The sequence below is a fragment of the Metopolophium dirhodum genome, chromosome 1 (assembly GCF_019925205.1).
Source record: "Metopolophium dirhodum isolate CAU chromosome 1, ASM1992520v1, whole genome shotgun sequence".
NCBI lineage: Eukaryota > Metazoa > Arthropoda > Insecta > Hemiptera > Aphididae > Metopolophium > Metopolophium dirhodum.
The window spans coordinates 6342558-6363464 of record NC_083560.1 but is presented as its reverse complement, the minus strand read 5'-3'; positions in this window follow the sequence as shown (position 1 = coordinate 6363464).

Here is a 20907-nt window from a genome sequence, read left to right as displayed (position 1 = left end):
TTTGTATATTGATACCTCAAAAATAGAATGTAACATAATTTACAAATATTGAGGTCTCATAAAATTATATAACATAGTTTAAAAATACATTTTAATTTCATTAAATATTGTAATTGATTACTAATTGAGTTATATCAAAACTTTTAAACATTGCCTTAACTAGGGTAATGTGTTATATTATTTCTCATTTAAGATTGTTATCTTTTTTTTTATATATAAATATTTTCTGACCAAGGTTTTGTTCAATTATTATATTATTAATTATATGTATTCAATATTATGTCGTATTAAATAAAAATAATCATGTTAAGATATTTTTATAAATAAGAAATTGAAAAGATATAAAATATACATTTCTTTTTGTAATTATACTGTGCAACAATCATAACCAAGTAATTGAGATCTTCAAACTGGTTGCTTTAATGTTTGATGTTTTATATCTAGTTATTAGTTTTTTATCAGTCAACAGTCTGAGTATTTCCTAAATTTGTATTGAATTTGTATATTGATACCACAAAACTAGAAAGTAAAATAATTTACAAATATTGAGGTCTCATAAAATTATATAACATAGTTTAAAAATACATTTTAATTTCATTAAATATTGTTATTGATTACTTATTGAGTTATATCAAAACTTTAAAACATTGCCTTAACTAGGGTAATGTGTTATCTTATTTCTTATTTAAGATTGTAATCTTTTTTTTTTATATATAAATATTTTGTGATCAAGGTTTTGTTCAATTATTATATTATTAATTATATGTATTCAAGATAATAATTATGTAGTACAAAATAAAAATAAGTATGTTATTATGTACAATATATTTTGATGAGTAATTCAAAATATTTAAAAAATAAATTTTGTTGTGTTATTATACTGTACAATCATGACTTGTTGTTTTAATGTTTTATGTTGTATTCCCTAAGTTGTTTGTTAATCAACAGCTGTGAGATCATGATTATTTTATAATTTTAAAAAATAAAAATGTAAAATAATTGACAAATATTAAGGTTTCATACAATAAAATAACGCAGTAGAAAAAAATGTCGTTTAAAATTTATTTTATGATAAGTAAAATATAATTGTACAAAATGTAATATATGTATAAAATTTAATTTAATTATTTTAATCAGCTTAAATTTCAAAAATACCCAAATTAGTCAGTTAACTTAATAACATCTAAAGTGTAAACAAAATAATTAACTATTGTTAAAATTTGATGAGAATGTAACGTGCCGCAGTCAAAGAATAGAAGGATGATGGTAATAATATAGATCTTGAGTTTATGGTATAATATATTTACTTTTATTTAATTTATTCTACTGTGATTGATATAAAAATACTCTAAGTCCAATTTATATGACCGAAGCTAGCGAGATGTGACTATAGTTATCTAGTGACTGTTCTTGAGTTAGTTGTTTGTTTGTCTGATGAACGCTTGTCCATCAGCTCTCCTCGATGGGTCAGTCCCTGTCCCTTCTTTATTCTGTATAACCTTACATGGTCATCTTGCGGTTAGGCCTACCGTGGGATTGTCACACACTGCACACGGCCGGATGTCTGACATATATGTGTTGTTGTTGTGCATTTGTGGTGTCTTATTCCACATAACTACACAAGATCTATACGGACATATGCGAGTTATTTATATACGTAGTCATATATATATTGACGCACGCCGTCCATGGTCATGTGCTCGATATTCGTTGTACTACTACACACACAGCGCATACGCTATTATTATTACTATTAATGTTACGCGGCACGTACTATATAATAATTATGATGACGTATACACTTTGACACTGCCTAAATAAGTGTTATATATTGGTTAATCGGGTAAATAGTCACAGCTCGCTACAAGAACATGAAACTATAATTTTCAAAATGTTGGGGATAATTAATACATAAACCAATATTAACCTTATAACTTACATTATACTATACTAAATACTTTCAAAGTTTTTTACAACGTTTATTTATTGGTATATTCAATTCAAGTTGTTGGTTGTGTAACATATTCGAAGGCACAGGAAACACACATCTGTCAACTGTTATCAAAGTTTACTATGTTTGCTATCGAGTAGGTCTTTTGAGATTTTATACTGAAAATTATGTAATTTGATTCTATTATTAATTTTATGCAAAATTTATTTTATAATATTATGAGGTCTTAACATAAAAAGGTATGGGGATGTAATGATAGCCACTCTTCATAAATATACTATTCTAAAAAGAGTGTCATCATCATAACCCTAACATAATATACCTATATTATAATATTGTAGTGAGATATATAATATATGTTCAATTTAATATTTGTTTAATATTTTTGTATCTTAAATAATAAATGTACATTTTAAATATCTCTAGTGTATTAACTGTATTATTGATTAATAAAAATAATGATAAGTAAATTAATCTTAAACCTATTTCTTCTTCCTTTGCTCACCGAATACATAGAAAATCTGCAGTCAAATTAGGGTAAGTTAATTTACTATATAATTAAATCCTTATATATATATATGGGCTTATGAGCTTATGCATATACACATATATACATATGAGAAGGTAGTAATTTAGAGAGTGTGTGCAATATATATAAATAATAAACCATATATAAGTAAAAAAGAGATAAATACTAAAATATGTATATATTGCATGCACATCCTATTTTCACATTACTACAGTATTTAATAATAATAACCTAATTATAATATAATGAATATTCTTAATATTTGTTTTATTTAAAATAACAATCTGTGCAATATCTAAAAAATCATGTTAAATGAATTAACTAGATACTTTACATGAATATATTAAATAATAAAAGATACTGCAAAGAAGCTAGTTGTAGTTATTCCAGGAAATACAATTATCTATTTATATAATAATAATAATTTATTCAACTCAGATAGAATACATAAAAAAAGAACAAAATAACATAAGTAATTGTATGAATAATATAAGTAATTAAGTAATTATATATTCTTCATTTATTTATTGTAAATAAGTATCCATTATAAAATATTATCTTTGATCACAAAGTAAAAATATATCTGCCTATATATATATTTTGACAGGTTAAATTAAAAAAGCCAAAATTATTAAATGGAGCAATTCCTTCAATATTTCCAAGATGCCCTATATTGTGTATACCAAAAATTATAAAAAAGAGATGATGTGTCCACAATCCCAAAAATTAATCATGAAAAAAAAATTCATTAGTGTATTATCAGGTAAGTACAATAATTTATTTTTTGCTAGTAGAAGTAAACAATTAGAAGATACTCAAAGGACTGGTTGCTTACATGCTTGCTTTTGCATATTCATAGTCCTGCAATGTACAAATTTATGCTTAAAAATGACATTTTACCTTTCCCTTGTGTTCAAGCAATCAAAAGGCATCTTAGTTCATTTAAGTTAGATTTTGGGTTTGATCCTTCATTCTTTGAAATGTTCAATAATAAGATAAACTCAAAAACAGCAAAAAAAGCATGGTGTTCTCATATTTGATGAAATAAGTGTTCGTAAATCATTGAAAACAGATTCTAAAACACTTTGATACCAAGGAGTTGTAGATTTTGGTGATGATGATATCAGTAGTACAAAGAATGAAGCTTTGGCAAATCATGGTTTGGTATTTGGGTTTTCATCTCTTTGTGAAAACTATTTTCAACCAATAGGATGCTTTGCTGCTAAAGATGCTACTAATGGTGTAACTTTAGCTAAGTTAGTAGTTCAAGCAATTATGTTACTTGAGCAGGCAGGTGCTAAAGTAACGGCAATAATATGTGATGGCGCTAAACCAAATCGGCGTATGTGGAAGGAATTTGGAATAACTGGAGAACTTGGTTCAGTTAAACATTTTTTTCAAAATCCTTATGACGATTTGAGAAAACTATTTGTGCTTTCAGATATGCCTCACTTGTCTAAGTGCATCTGTAATCGTCTTCTATCAAAATAACTTATGGTATAACAACTATACCTACTGGCTAGTTAACCTTTTTTTTATATACAATAAGCATAAAATAAATTTAAGAATAATTTTAGACTAAATTTGGATTAGTTCGGTGGAGATATTACCAAGTTCTTTACGAAGAAGAGAAAAAACTTCCTGGTAATGCAAGAGTATGCCCAAAACTCACCGAGTCACATATAAGACCATGCAGTTTTGCTAAAATGAGAGTTTCACTAATGACGCAGGTAATTTTCTCATTAAAATTCCATAAAATATTAAGTGCATATTAATTAAATGATTATTCTGTCTTGGGTATTTAGTAAATCAGTTCATGTTGGATTGAATATATACAGACAAAGGTTAACAGAAGAACTTGAGGACAGTGTTATTAACCAACTGCAATGTTTTCACTATATTTAAATAATCTTTTTGATTGCCTTAATAGACGTTATCCTGGAGAAGGGATTAAATATGGCAGCCCAGATATTGATGGGAGTAAAACATTGTATATTTATAATAATATTTCAGATCTGTTATTTAAAATTTATATTATTTAAAGTTGATATTAAAATAACTAAATTAAGTTGTTCTAGATTCTAAAAGAAGGTATAACTTGGATAGATTCTTGGGAAATGGAGGTCTCTAAAAATATTATTTTGCCTGATAACTTCTTAACTAAAAAAATAGCAGAGGGCCTAAGAGTTACTCTTCATTCAACCATTGCCTTAATTGAATACCTTCATGGTGTCAGTGGACATTTTAAGGAATTATCACTGGGCGACATTTAAAACAAATTTCACGCTGACTATCAAAATCAACATATTATAAAAAACTTTTCAGTATTAAAAATTATAGGAAACATCTAACAATACCATCAAAACTCACAACACAAAATTCCAAATAATTTATGAATTAGGTAAATTAATTCTTTTTAATTACAAAATATTGAATCAATATTGTTAATGACATACAATATACTATATACATAAGATATAAGTATAAAAAATAACTCTATAAAAATAGATATAAGAATTAAAAAATATTTTTTAACTTTTTCAAAGAAGTTCTGTGTGTAGAAATTGTCTTTATATAGTTTGTTTGTCTGGCAACTTGTACGTTGTTTTTTGTAAAAATCAGGTATATTGATATTAATTTAAGGCTGGGAATTTACAAGTTAAAAAGTTAAAATTAAGTTAGAAGTTAAGTTACTTACTAACTTAAATAATGAGTTACATTTTTTTCCATATTAATTAGTAAATTATGTCTTATAAGTCAATTTACTTTATTGTCACGTTAAGTTAATTGTATTCCTAAACCATCTTTGCACAGATTAAAAAATATTCTAATTTGTAAAAATGAATTTAAAAAAAAAAAAAAAGTAATAATAAATCAAAATATTAAAATAATATTATATTAATAAATAACAATTTACAATAATAGTTATGATAATGAATATTCACAAAAAAATTTCGTAATTTCTATAAAGAATAAAAATGTATGGTTTTGTAAAAAAGATGATTTTGTCAAATTAAAAAAAACCTCAAATTCGTCTAGAATACACTTACAAACAAAAGCCAATTGGTTAAGCTTTGACTCATCAGTTGTTAAATTCAGTATAAGTGACTATACATTTCAGCAAATTTCACATTAGAGAGTAGGTATTTCAGTTATAACGATATTATTATAATACAATTCTAGTGTACAGTTGATTGCAATTTTCGAAGAACAAAATAATGTTACCTTGTCTCATAGGTACTTTATGTGTCTATATTTTCGTCATAAAGCTGTTTATAACTTCATAAGTTGATTGTATGTGATTGTATCTATTTGTTGCTACTTGCTAATAATGAATTGGCCATCAAATTAACCATTCTTATATTACCAATACGTCTATACCGGACACTGATTACCAGGACCAAGTATACCTACCTTTTAAAATGACACCCACCCCAAACGTTTTGGTGGTTCAGTGAAACAACAAAATGCATGATCGAGCCGCCTCTGAATCGAGACTCTTAATCTCGGGGTCGTGGGTTCGAACCCCACGTTGGGCGCCACTGTCGTATACCTATCTCTCGATGGTACACAAAATAATAGATGACCATTCGCACTATTCAATAACCTCATTATACATAAACAAACTTATAAAATACTTGTCTCTCTGGATCCTCACTCGAGGACCTGCACTGTCCTGCTACCTCGGTGCTTACGTCCTCAGCTCATTTGCTTCGTTAGCCTATTATTACGAATATTAAAATGTCTATTATTATTATTATTATTTAATTAGTTGGCACATACAACAAGTGGTATCGTCTACGGATTTCATAATAGCTAGTCTACAAATAACTATGATACGAACAAAATGTATAATCTGAAATATAAGCAATAATATTATTTTATATTTATAGGTACAATAACTGATAATTTGTTTCATTTTAGTTTTTACTACAACCGCTGAATCGCATATCGTATAGCAGCGGTCACCAAATGGCGGCCCGCAGATAATGAAAAAAAACAAAAACCGACAATAATAAGTATACATAATATTATATATAGTACATATTATGACGTATTTGTTTGGTTTGTCATCCGACAGTAGCTGTTTTTTTTTAAGTTTTCAATATTAAACGTTATTATGAGACTTTACATAAATCATTTGCCGAAGAATGTCCAGTAATTTGTGAACTTCGTAAATCAAAAATTCAGAACCTGCATATAAATAGTGTCCGAATCATACAATGTCATGTAGTTAGTTGAGAGCAAGACTCGCCATTTTTCTCGATAATTTTAACCCAATTTTCTATTTACATTATAATTATTATAAATTTGTATTTTATTTTATTTTTATTAATTTAATCGGGTAATTATTATTTTATTTCCACTAGGCCACTATCACTATGTTACTGTTGCATTATAATAAGTGATATTATGTTTAATGCTTTGCATTTTGATGGCCCCCGAAAATTTTCAAAATTCCCAATGTGGCACTCCAAAAATATTAATTGGTGACCCTTGTCGTATAGGCACGTCGTACGTAAAAACGTAAATATTATAACAATTGTTGTTTCATTTCGATTATTCGACTCAAAATGTCTTTTTATAAACACAAATTCGGATATCAGAAAAGGAAATTGAAAGAAGAAAAAGCAGTTTCAAACGCCAAGTCAATTTTTCAAACTAAAAGAAGCTGAAATAAAATACAATTTAGAATGGATAGATCCCTATAAATTTGTTGTTATTTTATTTTTTAATTATACCTACTTCTATACTCTATAGTCTATACACAAAACTAATTTTTAAGGAATATTCACATCGAAAAATTAATTGTTATTTAAGAGGGACCCGGATTTAGTTCTGTGTGACTGTGCCAGGGCCAAAAATATGATGTGAAGGGCCTGACTAGAAGATATTCACTATATAGTAGTCAATATGGAAAAGGCTAAGGAATTGATTAAGGATCGTACAAATTATAATTCATAAATCACGATAAAAAATGATAAAATATGAACTGAATTTACAGATTTTAGACCACGATCAGATGCCACGATATATGTCATCACTTATCGCTTATCACTTAACTGTCGATGTATTTCATCAGAAACAACTACTTGTGCCAACAGCTACAGAAACACAACAAACGCGAAATTTAGTAAACGATTTCCTTATAATTGAAAAAATATAGCTTTTAAAAATATTTATATAATAATATACAAACATCGGTAAAAAAAAGCGAAGGGGCCATAGCCCTCCTCCTGTGGGCACCCTTCATGTTTCCTTTCACTTAATTATAATATGTACCTATATTTTTATGCCTCAGACTTCTTTACCTCGGTCTACTAGTTTCAGTATTGTGTGCTGTTAGTCAAGGTTTTTTTAGTGTGCAGTGAGACACATTTTGTGCAGTGTAAAAAGTAATTGAGCAGTAAAAATTGTTACTTTGTGCAGTGCAAAAAAAGATTTTAAGAATGATATTAATCATTGTATATTATAAATCAATAATTGCGTTAACTTCAAATTAAAAAAAAAAAAGGTGGGAAATTGGGTGTCACTCTGTTGTACAATAGGTTACAAGTGGGTCACTGTAATGGTGTTAAATTTGAATTCAATGATATAATATTATCATTGTCTAAGAAAAACGATTCTGTGCGAAGACTGTCAGTCAGCATTAGATATTGCTAAGTAAATTTGTTGATATTATTGTGAATAAAGTAATTTGTATATAACCTATTTACGTGGAACCTTGTTATACATTTTTCAATCCTTAGCTATAAAAGTTGAATATTTTGTAAATTTTTAACTACAAAATAATTATTAAATTTTAAATTTGATAAATTTAGTCAATTTGCCAACCTTAAATGCTTTTTTAAAAAAATTGTGCCTATGTATTTTTAATATTTTTTGACTTCCATTTAAGTAATATATCAGGAGCCTTGCATTAAATTTTCACGCTTTTTTACCGGACAAATAACATTTTATTTACAATTATAGAAAAAAAAAACCAAAAAAATTAAAAACTGACAATGCCCCGTAAACAGCTCAAAAAGAATCAAAAAACTTTCAAAAGTTGATGGTATATATAATAGGAAACAAGAATATAAACATTCAGTGTAATTTTCATGTATCTACAGTTATTCGTTTTTGAATTACATCCAAATAACAAAATCGCTACATCAGAATTCGAGTGAATATCCAATCTTGCAAAATTATGAACTACAAACGCTCATAAAAATGTAATTTGATTTGCTTGTAGAAATTTTTAATTTGATATAGGTAGACAAACTTATGAGGAAACGTATATAACATTTTAAAATCTTGGTTTAAAAAGAAAAATTTTTATGAATTCTTAACTCAAAATAATTTGCTAATATTCGTGACTTTTCAGTATTTTGTCAAGATTTGAACTTTAATTGCTTTAAAAAAATCTATGACTAAGGAATTTTAATATTTTTCAAATATCCTTGTAACAATATAGTAGGAGCTTGAAAATATCCCTAAACAGTTCAAAACAAATCAACATTTTTAGAAGATTTTATCGTAGTAAAAAAAAAAAAATTAAAAAAGGTAAAACCCCTGCAGTGTTAGTTATGAATCATAACTAAAGGAGACGCATATTTTTATTTATTTATTTATTCATTATTAATTAACGGCCGTTAGGTCAATTTTACAAAGTTAAATATACTAATTATTAAAAATAATTTTAATAATTTACAAAACACATATATTGAGAATAATATAATTATAGACTAAATAAGGTAGGGTGTTCATTGGCCAAACGCATCATTCGATCAATTGGATTATTCTTACTATAGTTAGTATGATGGAGAGGAATTACAAAAGGATATTGTGTTGTTTCCGTCTTGCAACATAGCAAAAACTGTTAATCGCGGGATAGAACCACTGTCCACTCAAGCTGTACTTAGTGATAGTTAAGACTCAAAATTAATATTATACAATATAGTTTAGAAAGTTATCTTTTTATTTTTTTGATATCACTTACATACGTAAAAAGTTCTTATTGTTTCAAAATCCATTGTTATTCGTGTTTTTCAAACTTAATGAAATAAAAATTCTTAAATAAAAACGACGTTTCACAGCTGTAGTTCTCCTTTTTATGTGGTGAAATTTCGTTTGGGATAAAATGCACTTTACCAACCCCCTCAAGATTTTTAATTTTTTTTTTAACGGCTTGTTGTTTATACTTAAAACGATGATGTAAATTTTATTTACCGGAAATTATTATATTAGAAGTTATAGGCTTCCGAAGTTTGCGATTTTACGTTTTTGTGCTAGAACGGGGTGAAATGAACGTACGGTTATGAAGTGGTTTTTACCAGAAGCAATCCTTGCTTCGATTTCAATACATAATACCTTATCTTTTAGCAAATTGGATCAAGATGGTACTAGAGAGGTCATTTTTCGACTTTCCGAGATACTTCCATCATACATTGACCCGCTTGTAACCTACTGTACAGCAGAGCAACATCCACTTACCCGCTTTTTTAAATTTGTTTTGTACAGATAATTATTTAATAATTAAAAACTCAAACATTTTATATCGTCTTATAAATATGGTATATTTATTTAATAAAGAGTAATTAGGTGGTATGATATGACATAAGTCGATCGACACGTTGATTCGACAACTGCTACTGAATTTCGTTCGACTTTCGTGTCGATTATACTTGACGGTCGGCAAGAAATCCTGTTCGAAAAAAAGTCGGTAAACATCAAAGGAAACTGTATCGACAACCCCTCACGGTAGCAGTATGCGTAGGCGGTAAAATTATTATTAAGGCACTATGACTGTTATTTATTGACAGATAAAAAATTTTTGGCGTAGCCAAAATTTTTATCAGGGAGCAACCAAGTGTATTTTTGAATTTTTTCCCAAATTTAAAATTTCGTATGCCATTGGTAAATAGTAAATTGAATCCGGCTACAGCGTGAGCGGGATTTATAATAAAACCCTGTGGAGCCCTCTGAAATGTACCTATTAATTCATTTTAATAAGTACAAAGTACCTACCCTCGAATAATATTTTTAAATTATAAGACAAAACTAAAACCGTTCTTCTTCGTTTGAATATCTAATTTCGTCCAAACTTGAACCTCAAATAAGTATAAAAAAAAAACTACATTTATCGTTTATATTTTTTTTTAGGTTTTTGGTTACAGTATGAACTACTTATGTGTAACCTTGTTTTATATTTTCAATCCTATAAGCTATAATAATATTGAAAATGTTATACATTTTTAACTGAAAAATGATTTGTGAATTTTGTTTAAAAGTTAATAAGTTTTGTCGAAACTTGAACTTTATATGCTTGTAAGAAAAAAAATCATACTCATGTGTTTTAATATTTTTAAACAGATATTGTAATAATGCGCCTTGTATTACATTTTCATTATTTTTGACTCGATGAATAACATTTTATTGATATTTAAAGAAAAAAAAACTAAAAAATTAAAAATGTCCAACAACAGCTCAAAACGATTTAAAATATTTTGAAAATGTTATCAAATATAGGAATTATAGGTAATAAAATAAACATAAGGTATAAATTTCAAGCGTCCTTCAGTTACTTATTCATTTTTTAATTACCCCTTTTTTTTTGTAAATTATTTAGCGGACGATTATCTTGAAAATGTTGAAGTATCTAAATCAAAATTCTAATAAGTAGTTTCTGAGTTATAAAAATATTCATACTAAGGATAAAAATCCTTAATTATGGTTTTATAAAATTATAAGGTACTTATATAATATAATATTAGATGTAGGTAGTATTCGTCGTACTTAAAATCATTTTTACAAATTATGTTTATTGATAGATTGTAACGGGACAGAAAGGATCGACCAATTATGTGGTGACTTTGAGGACAAATTAAAATCTGTTTTTAGAAATCTTATCGTTTGGTATGTGTCGCCGCCACGACAATGTGAGTAACTCACCCACTGACCGGCTCACACACGCACACACAGTCGTTATTGTTATAATTGTATTAAATGTTTATTGTGAATTATTGTTAAGTAATATGTAGATTATAAAGCTCGTTATCGCATGCACTACGTCGGCTGCTTATAGTTACGATATTTGCACGGCCGCAGAATTACATTATAATATTGTCTAGGCGCCAATCGCCATCATTTTTTCTATATTGTAATTTTTACGTGCGCGAATCGCCGTATTTCAGATTCTGAGTGGAACGATGAATGTATTGATTTTACAATGATGTGGGTTTTTTTTTAAATTTTAAAATTAAAAATTTTTTTTTGTGTCTATTATCACGTTTTAGGACAGTAAAAGTGCTTGGATTTTCTTCTACAGTAACTTTTCTGATAGGAAAGTGAATCCAGTTGGTACTTTGGGGGGTCAAAAGTAAAAATTTCCCAGTATTTTTCAAAAGCGACGAGAAAAACAAAAGAAAAATTAAGGAAAAACGGGAATTTTTACGCAAAATCTGTTTTTGAGAAAATCGATTTTGGTTTTGGTGTAACTCTAAAACAAATGGACCGTATTTGACTGAATGTTTATAATTGCATTTCCTATACACCATAACATTTTCCAAATATTTTGATTTATTTTTAGCTGTTTACGGACATTGTCAATTTCCATTTTTTTTAGTTCTTTTTTCTATATATATCAATAAAATTTTATCTGTTGAGTAAAAAAGCTTGAAAATTTAATAGAAGGCTCCTAGGTTATTGTTTCAAAGGCAGATGAAAAAAATCTTTAGTCACATGCTTATTATAAATATTAAGGTCGTTTATTTGTGTACGTTTGTTAACGGCGTATACGACATTACCTAACAAATAATATTTTATGGACATTTATTGAAAAAAAACCTAAAATGTTAGAAACTGAGTACATGCGCTTAAATTAAGTTAAAATATTTTGTCATGTATAGAAAAGGCTAATATAAACATTCAATGAATATTTCATATATATACGATCATTTGTTTTGGAGTTAAATTAGAAGCCAAAATCGATTTTGTCAAATACCAATTTTGCGTGAAAAATCCTGTTTTTCCTTAATTTTTATTTTGTTATTCTGGGTGATTTTAAAAAATATTGGGAATTTGACATCCTAAAAGTACCAATTAGACTTTCCTATCGAACAAGATACTGAAGTCGAAAATGTAAACATTATTTAGACTACTAATCGTGTACAAAGACACAACAAATAATAAAAAAAACACCATTCATTCATCGCTCCGTTCAGAATCTAAAAGTATACATAATAATATACGACCATGCTAATTTTCGTAAAATATATTATGCTTAAGAACATGATTGGGTCATTATTAATTTGCCTAAAATATGATAATAAATGTTAATTATGGTTAGTACCTCCTACCTAGCTATTGCAAAAAATAATATTAATGTAATCAGCTGTTTAGACGGTTAGTATTGTTACTTATAACTGCATAGGTAGGCGCAACTAGAGTTAAAATTCTGGGGGGCCAACAAAACTATTTATCTAAAATAACCCATAGAGGGCTTATATTTAAATCTATAAGGGATATTTGTGGGGGGCTAAATTTTAGTCAGGGGGGCTAAGGCCCCTAGACCCCCCTAGTTGCGCCAATGCTTATAAGTTATAGTTAATATATTTAAAATGGTAAATATTTTGTTTCCAATGACTTTTTATCATTATGTTCAATATACTTAATCATATAGAATAGAAACGTCTGGAAATGTTACTTACAAGTTACAAAGACAATTGATAAAAATTGTTTGAATAGAAAATCATTTAATTTTTTTCATTTAACGCAAACAACATTTTTAAACTTTAATATTTTCACTTCATAATAATTGCATATCGTATAGGTATTAAAGTGCTTTGGAGAGGTACCTACGGGAAGTTTTTTGAGAATTTTAACAACAAAAGTTTGTTAAGTACCTACATATTCCAGTTTGCAATATACATTTTTTGGTCAAAATTTAAAAAAAATCAACTATATAATTTAGGTGGGCCTCAGTACACAATTTAGGAGGGGGCCCCGTCGGCAGTTTCCAACTAAACGACCGTTAAATCTTACACCACTACATCTAAGCTTACTAAACGGGTGACTTAAACTATATCTCTAATCTGAGCGGCTTCAAAAACATTGTATTATATTATTAATGTTAATTAGTCCGTTGAAACTAATTTAACATCAAACTTGTTAAAATACGTAAAAAATTAAATTTTGTTGTAGGCGCTGCGCGTGGTAGTCAAGTAACGCGTTGCGCGTAAGCACATAAACGTAAAATCGCAAACTTTGGAAAACAATAACTGAAGACACCGGTGCAATTATTATTTAATAATATATAATAGTATTTTATTAGAGGACTTTTATGGACCAGAATAAAATATTTTGTTGGCTGTAATATTTAGTTACCCCTAAGCACATTATTGGACGTATCTAGTTATTGCACCGGGGTTACTTCTAAAATAATAGTTTCCGGTAAATAAAATTCTTGCTATCGATTAAGCACAAAAAATAGGTAAGGTACTAAGGTTAGATAACTAATTACTATTTGGCAATCTGTATCCAATAACTCTATCTGAATATCACATAATATTCTTGTCTATATATTTTATCGTAAATACCTATCATAATAATTCGTAGTCACAGTCGTGGATTTTACTCGTGAGGTGCGTTATTATACTTATTAAAAAGATTGATTTTATAATTAATTTTTTCGAATGCTGAAAGTGAAAACTTTAAACACTCAGAAAAGTATTTAACGGGATGCATTTGCCCCCGCCAGCGACAAAATTTAAAAATATTTCGTGTACAATTTTTTATCGCATACAAATCCTAGCCCTGATTATTAATATATGTATAATATCGACAACAATAATTTATAGGCCGAAGTGTTCCAGGTGCCGATGGGAAAATAGTTAAAGGTAATTTTAAATATGTCACTCTAGCTGAGGAGGTTGTTTAAGTAAATCAAAATGTAAATTGAGATATAACGCCAACTTTTTTAAATTATGGTATACACGCACTACATAAGTGTAGATTTTTAAAGTATGTACTTTTTCATTATATATATTTATATAAACATAGGAACTTTAATAGGACGCTACAAGCGTAAAGCTAAAGCTACTGCAGATGTGTTCTTTGCCAAATATACTGTACGGGCCGGGAACAAACAATAATAGTCCGTCACCAAAATACTTGGTACGCTCACTCACACACCGACCGACCTGGTGTTATAGCTGAACTAGTTGCCTTCAATTATTTGGTTTGGTTCGCCGCACAAACACTAGTTTTAGGCTTAAAACTATGAAAATAAATTATACTAGTAGGTTCATAGACTCATAGTGCAAAATAATAAATATGTGTGTATAATTTCAATAAACAAGTTATAATATTATTGATACACGGCCTTAGGTATAATGATAATAATAAGCTCTTCTGGCTCAACAGCAAAACAATAATAGATATAATAATAATATAAATATAAAAAGGAACTCACATAATTTGGCGGCGCACTGCTGGCCAGCTGCTACCTGTGCTTAAATAATTTGTGTCCACATTAGTGGCAATAATAATACAATTTGCAATAAATTCACGATTCATATAGTATAATAGTATAATAAATAGCGTACACGGTCAATAATCAATATTATTCGACAATATGAATATCAACAGTCGTTCTTTCGTGGCGATTACCTAATCTAACCGTAATGACTACAATAAAGGAATTATAATATTAGTATACGCGTTCGGTGGTGATTAGCACGCACTAAAATACAATAAATACAATATAAAAATACGCAAATCGCGCACGTAAAAATTACAATATAGAAAAACTGATGGCGATTGGCGCCTAGACAATATAATGTAATTTGGCGGCCGTGCAAATATCGTAACTAAACAGCCGACGTGGCGGCATGCGATAACGAGCCTTATAATTTGCATATTACTTAACAATAATTCACAATAAACATTTAATACAATTACTGTATGTGCGTGTGTGAGCCGGCCGGTCGGTGGGTGAGTTACTCACATTGTCTTATCGTTTGGGATAAGAATTCTATAAACAATTTTAACTTAATTTAAGCGCATGTACTCAGTTTCTAACATTTTAGGTTTTTTTTCAATAAATGTCCATAAAATATTATTTGTTAGGTAATGTCGTATACGCCGTTAACAAACGTACACAAATAAACGACCTTAATATTTATAATAAGCATGTGACTAAAGATTTTTTTCATCTGCCTTTGAAACAATAACCTAGGAGCCTTCTATTAAATTTTCAAGCTTTTTTACTCAACAGATAAAATTTTATTGATATATATAGAAAAAAGAACTAAAAAAAATGGAAATTGACAATGTCCGTAAACAGCTAAAAATAAATCAAAATATTTGGAAAATGTTATGGTGTATAGGAAATGCAATTATAAACATTCAGTCAAATACGGTCCATTTGTTTTAGAGTTACACCAAAACCAAAATCGATTTTCTCAAAAACAGATTTTGCGTAAAAATTCCCGTTTTTCCTTAATTTTTCTTTTGTTTTTCTCGTCGCTTTTGAAAAATACTGGGAAATTTTTACTTTTGACCCCCCAAAGTACCAACTGGATTCACTTTCCTATCAGAAAAGTTACTGTAGAAGAAAATCCAAGCACTTTTACTGTCCTAAAACGTGATAATAGACACAAAAAAAAATTTTTAATTTTAAAATTTAAAAAAAAAACCCACATCATTGTAAAATCAATACATTCATCGTTCCACTCAGAATCTGAAATACGGCGATTCGCGCACGTAAAAATTACAATATAGAAAAAATGATGGCGATTGGCGCCTAGACAATATTATAATGTAATTCTGCGGCCGTGCAAATATCGTAACTATAAGCAGCCGACGTAGTGCATGCGATAACGAGCTTTATAATCTACATATTACTTAACAATAATTCACAATAAACATTTAATACAATTATAACAATAACGACTGTGTGTGCGTGTGTGAGCCGGTCAGTGGGTGAGTTACTCACATTGTCGTGGCGGCGACACATACCAAACGATAAGATTTCTAAAAACAGATTTTAATTTGTCCTCAAAGTCACCACATAATTGGTCGATCCTTTCTGTCCCGTTACAATCTATCAATAAACATAATTTGTAAAAATGATTTTAAGTACGACGAATACTACCTACATCTAATATTATATTATATAAGTACCTTATAATTTTATAAAACCATAATTAAGGATTTTTATCCTTAGTATGAATATTTTTATAACTCAGAAACTACTTATTAGAATTTTGATTTAGATACTTCAACATTTTCAAGATAATCGTCCGCTAAATAATTTACAAAAAAAAAGGGGTAATTAAAAAATGAATAAGTAACTGAAGGACGCTTGAAATTTATACCTTATGTTTATTTTATTACCTATAATTCCTATATTTGATAACATTTTCAAAATATTTTAAATCGTTTTGAGCTGTTGTTGGACATTTTTAATTTTTTAGTTTTTTTTTCTTTAAATATCAATAAAATGTTATTCATCGAGTCAAAAATAATGAAAATGTAATACAAGGCGCATTATTACAATATCTGTTTAAAAATATTAAAACACATGAGTATGATTTTTTTCTTACAAGCATATAAAGTTCAAGTTTCGACAAAACTTATTAACTTTTAAACAAAATTCACAAATCATTTTTCAGTTAAAAATGTATAACATTTTCAATATTATTATAGCTTATAGGATTGAAAATATAAAACAAGGTTACACATAAGTAGTTCATACTGTAACCAAAAACCTAAAAAAAAATATAAACGATAAATGTAGTTTTTTTTTTATACTTATTTGAGGTTCAAGTTTGGACGAAATTAGATATTCAAACGAAGAAGAACGGTTTTAGTTTTGTCTTATAATTTAAAAATATTATTCGAGGGTAGGTACTTTGTACTTATTAAAATGAATTAATAGGTACATTTCAGAGGGCTCCACAGGGTTTTATTATAAATCCCGCTCACGCTGTAGCCGGATTCAATTTACTATTTACCAATGGCATACGAAATTTTAAATTGGGGCAAAAATTTAAAAATACACTTGGTAAAAATTGAATATACATGAATATATTATTATATTATTAGGTAATACATATAAACTATAACTCAGGGTTACCAATCAGCCCATGGTGTTTCGTGAGTGCCGATATCCAATGTGGGTTGAGCTGGTCTTCCGCGGGTCCTCTTCAGGTCGTTGTCAGCCCTCGATTCCACTATCGACTGTCCTCGCTAGGACTCTTGATTCTCGACTATTGAACTATTGACTGCCGACTATAGACTATATCAACTACCTTACTGTAAACCCTATCATAACTATCTCCCGCCAGGAGTCCCGGTCGGTTATTTACACGATGTAAGCTAACATCGCGTCAGCATAATATATATTTCATACATATATTGATTTCAAATAATAAAAATTGAAATTAGACCACGAAAAATCTAGTTTTCATTACAAGATCAATAGTTTTTACTAACATTTTCAGATCATCTAACCTCAAATCTATTTAACCTATTGCTATAGGTCATATTATTCTTAGTAATTTTACACTAACTATATCGTATATAATTGTAATATTGTTTCGGCTTGAGTTTCAACTATAATATTAATAACAACATAATAATATATTGCTGGATTATTTAAATGTCAACAGATTATCGTGTTCAAATTATCATTCGATTAAATTTGGCAAAAAATAAAATATCGAGCGTTCTCAATCGTGTTACCATAAATGCCGTCCTCAATCGTATTTTACCGACATTTTGTACGAGCCCCTCTTATTGATTTTCCGACTTTCCTTGAACCTTTAAATCTGCCGACCGCCACTGTATATAGGTGAAGATAATTACTTTTTAACAACATTGTTTAATTCCGAGGTCTACCCAAGGGGGTTTTACACAATTAATCGAGGGATGTTTTCGATTATTTTGTCCGAGCGCAGCGCAGGCTTCACTTTTTTTGCAATAGTTCAGTCGATGAAAAATTTAGCATAATGAGTACCTATTTATGGGTCATAATAATAATATAATCTGAAAACTTCGATTTGGTATAACTTCGAAACTATAAGTTCGTGCGCCAAATTCTGAGTTCACCAACATTTTTTCACCCAAAATACATTTTTTTTTTTTTATATAGTTATTTTAAGTTCAAATTTGGACGAAATTACATATTGAAAAACCAAGAATATTGATTTTAGTTATTTTGTTTTGATTGCATAATACTAATTCAATACTTACCGGGTGGCTACCGTATTTAATAATAAGTAATGACAATATAAATATAATATAAAATATTCACACTGACAAACCGTCACCGCTCAGAACCGTTTTTCGTATACAACGAATTGTCAATGATATTATATCATTAAATTCAAATTAAATACCATCCATTATGCAGTGACCCACTTGTAACCTACTGTACAGCAGAGCGACATTCATTTGCCCACTTTTTTTATTTGTGCCTGTGTACACGATGTGTAGTTGCAATTATGTTTCGTTTTTCAACTTCAGTATCTTTTCCGATGGGAAAGTGAATCTAGTTGGTGCATTAGGAGGTCTAAATTCCTAATAATTTTCAAAAGCGCCAAGAAAAACAAAAGAAAAATTAAGGAAAAATTGGACTTTTGACGCAAAATTTGATTTTGGTTTTAGGTGTAAGACGTATAATAGTAACTGTAAAAAAGATTACCGTAAAAACCTACGTGAAATTTTCATTGAATGTTTATATTAGCATTTTCTATGCACCATAAAATGTTTAAAATATTTTTACTCATTTTGAGATATGACATTTTTGAGTACCTATTATTAGTTCTTTTTAAAATTTATGTCGATAAAAAAATGTTTGGTTCGTCACAAAACCTGTAAATGTAATAGAAGCCAGAAGGTTCCTCGTAAGTTGTTGTTAGTGGAAATTAAAAAAAAGTTGAGCCTAAATCTACAATAATTCTTTATGAGCGTCTGAAGTTTGAATAATGACAAAAACGTGGAAATTATTTTGAGTTAGAAAATTAAATAAGAGATTCCTCATAAGGTTGTCTATCATAAATAATGCCTACCGGAAAGTCGAATGAAATTGTTATGTGCGTTTGAACTTCAAATTCTTACAACATTCGTTATTCACTCGATTTCTTATGTAACGATCTTCTTATTTTGTTGTAATTAAAAAATGAATAACTGAAGGATACTTGAAATTTATACTTCGCGGTAATATATTTAATTTAGTTATATAAATAATATAATAATACCCGAGCGATATAGAATTATAGAGTATAGTAGCTGTGCGTATATATCTGTTACGGTAAATTATGTTATATCGGAAAATAACGTTATTCGCAGGTTATTAACGTAGTTATTTAACAACAAATGTGGGATTTATCGTTATTTTCTGGTGAATAACGTTAATAACCGTTTGATATGAGAAATTTTGGTTATAAAATAAAGTCCAACGGTAATTGTGGTACTAATTGGGTAAACCAATAAAACTTTATCAGGCACAATACATATTATTATAACAATAACATTGGTGGTCACATTTGAACATTACGAAAAATTACGAATATAATATTATACTTTAGTAAGCGTACAACTATCGTCGTATGTACCAATTTGAAATGGCTATTGACAACTTTCAACGAAAAAATGAAAATTATTCTTATGAACAAACGGGATGATAATAACTCTTTTTTGCCTACCAAATATTATAGTGATCTTATTCAACAAGTTCTGATAATTCAATCAGGCCTCTTGAGATTCAACAGAATCTTGCTACAAGAATTTGTTTAAATAAAAAGGTCTACTACTAATTATAAAGTTTTTAAAGCTCTACCGGTCAGATATCTATACAAGCAGTTTTCTATTATGTTTCAAATTGATAAGTTTGGTTTCCAAAAAAATAACAGAAGAGAAAATAGGTCATATTATGATATGCAAGTAAGCTACACTAATAATAGTTTTGAGAAAAAGCTTGTGGACTATTTAGGTCCAATTAATTTTAATTCATTGCCGCTGCACCTGAAAAAAATCTATTTCTAATAATGTAAATAAGAATAATTCTATAACTAATAAAAAAGCTACTGTAAATTACTTATTACTAGAACTTTAGTGTATATTCTCTAGAATTTAAGTATTTAATATTGTTGGTAATCACAAATTTAGTTTGTTTAAGTCTTGTTTATTTAAGCTTTTCATTTTTATTTTTATTTGTTTTTAGATATTATATTATATTGTACACTATCAACTCATCTACCTCGCCAAAAGTATTGCTTAATGAGGTAGATTAATTAATAATTTATTGTTACATTGTTACACTGTATGTGATTTCGTTGTTTTGATAATAATAAAGTATTAAATTAAAAAAAAAAAGTTCAAAAAAAAAAAACGTGTTAAAAACTGTTGGTTGTCAGGAAAATATTTATATTGCATGTAA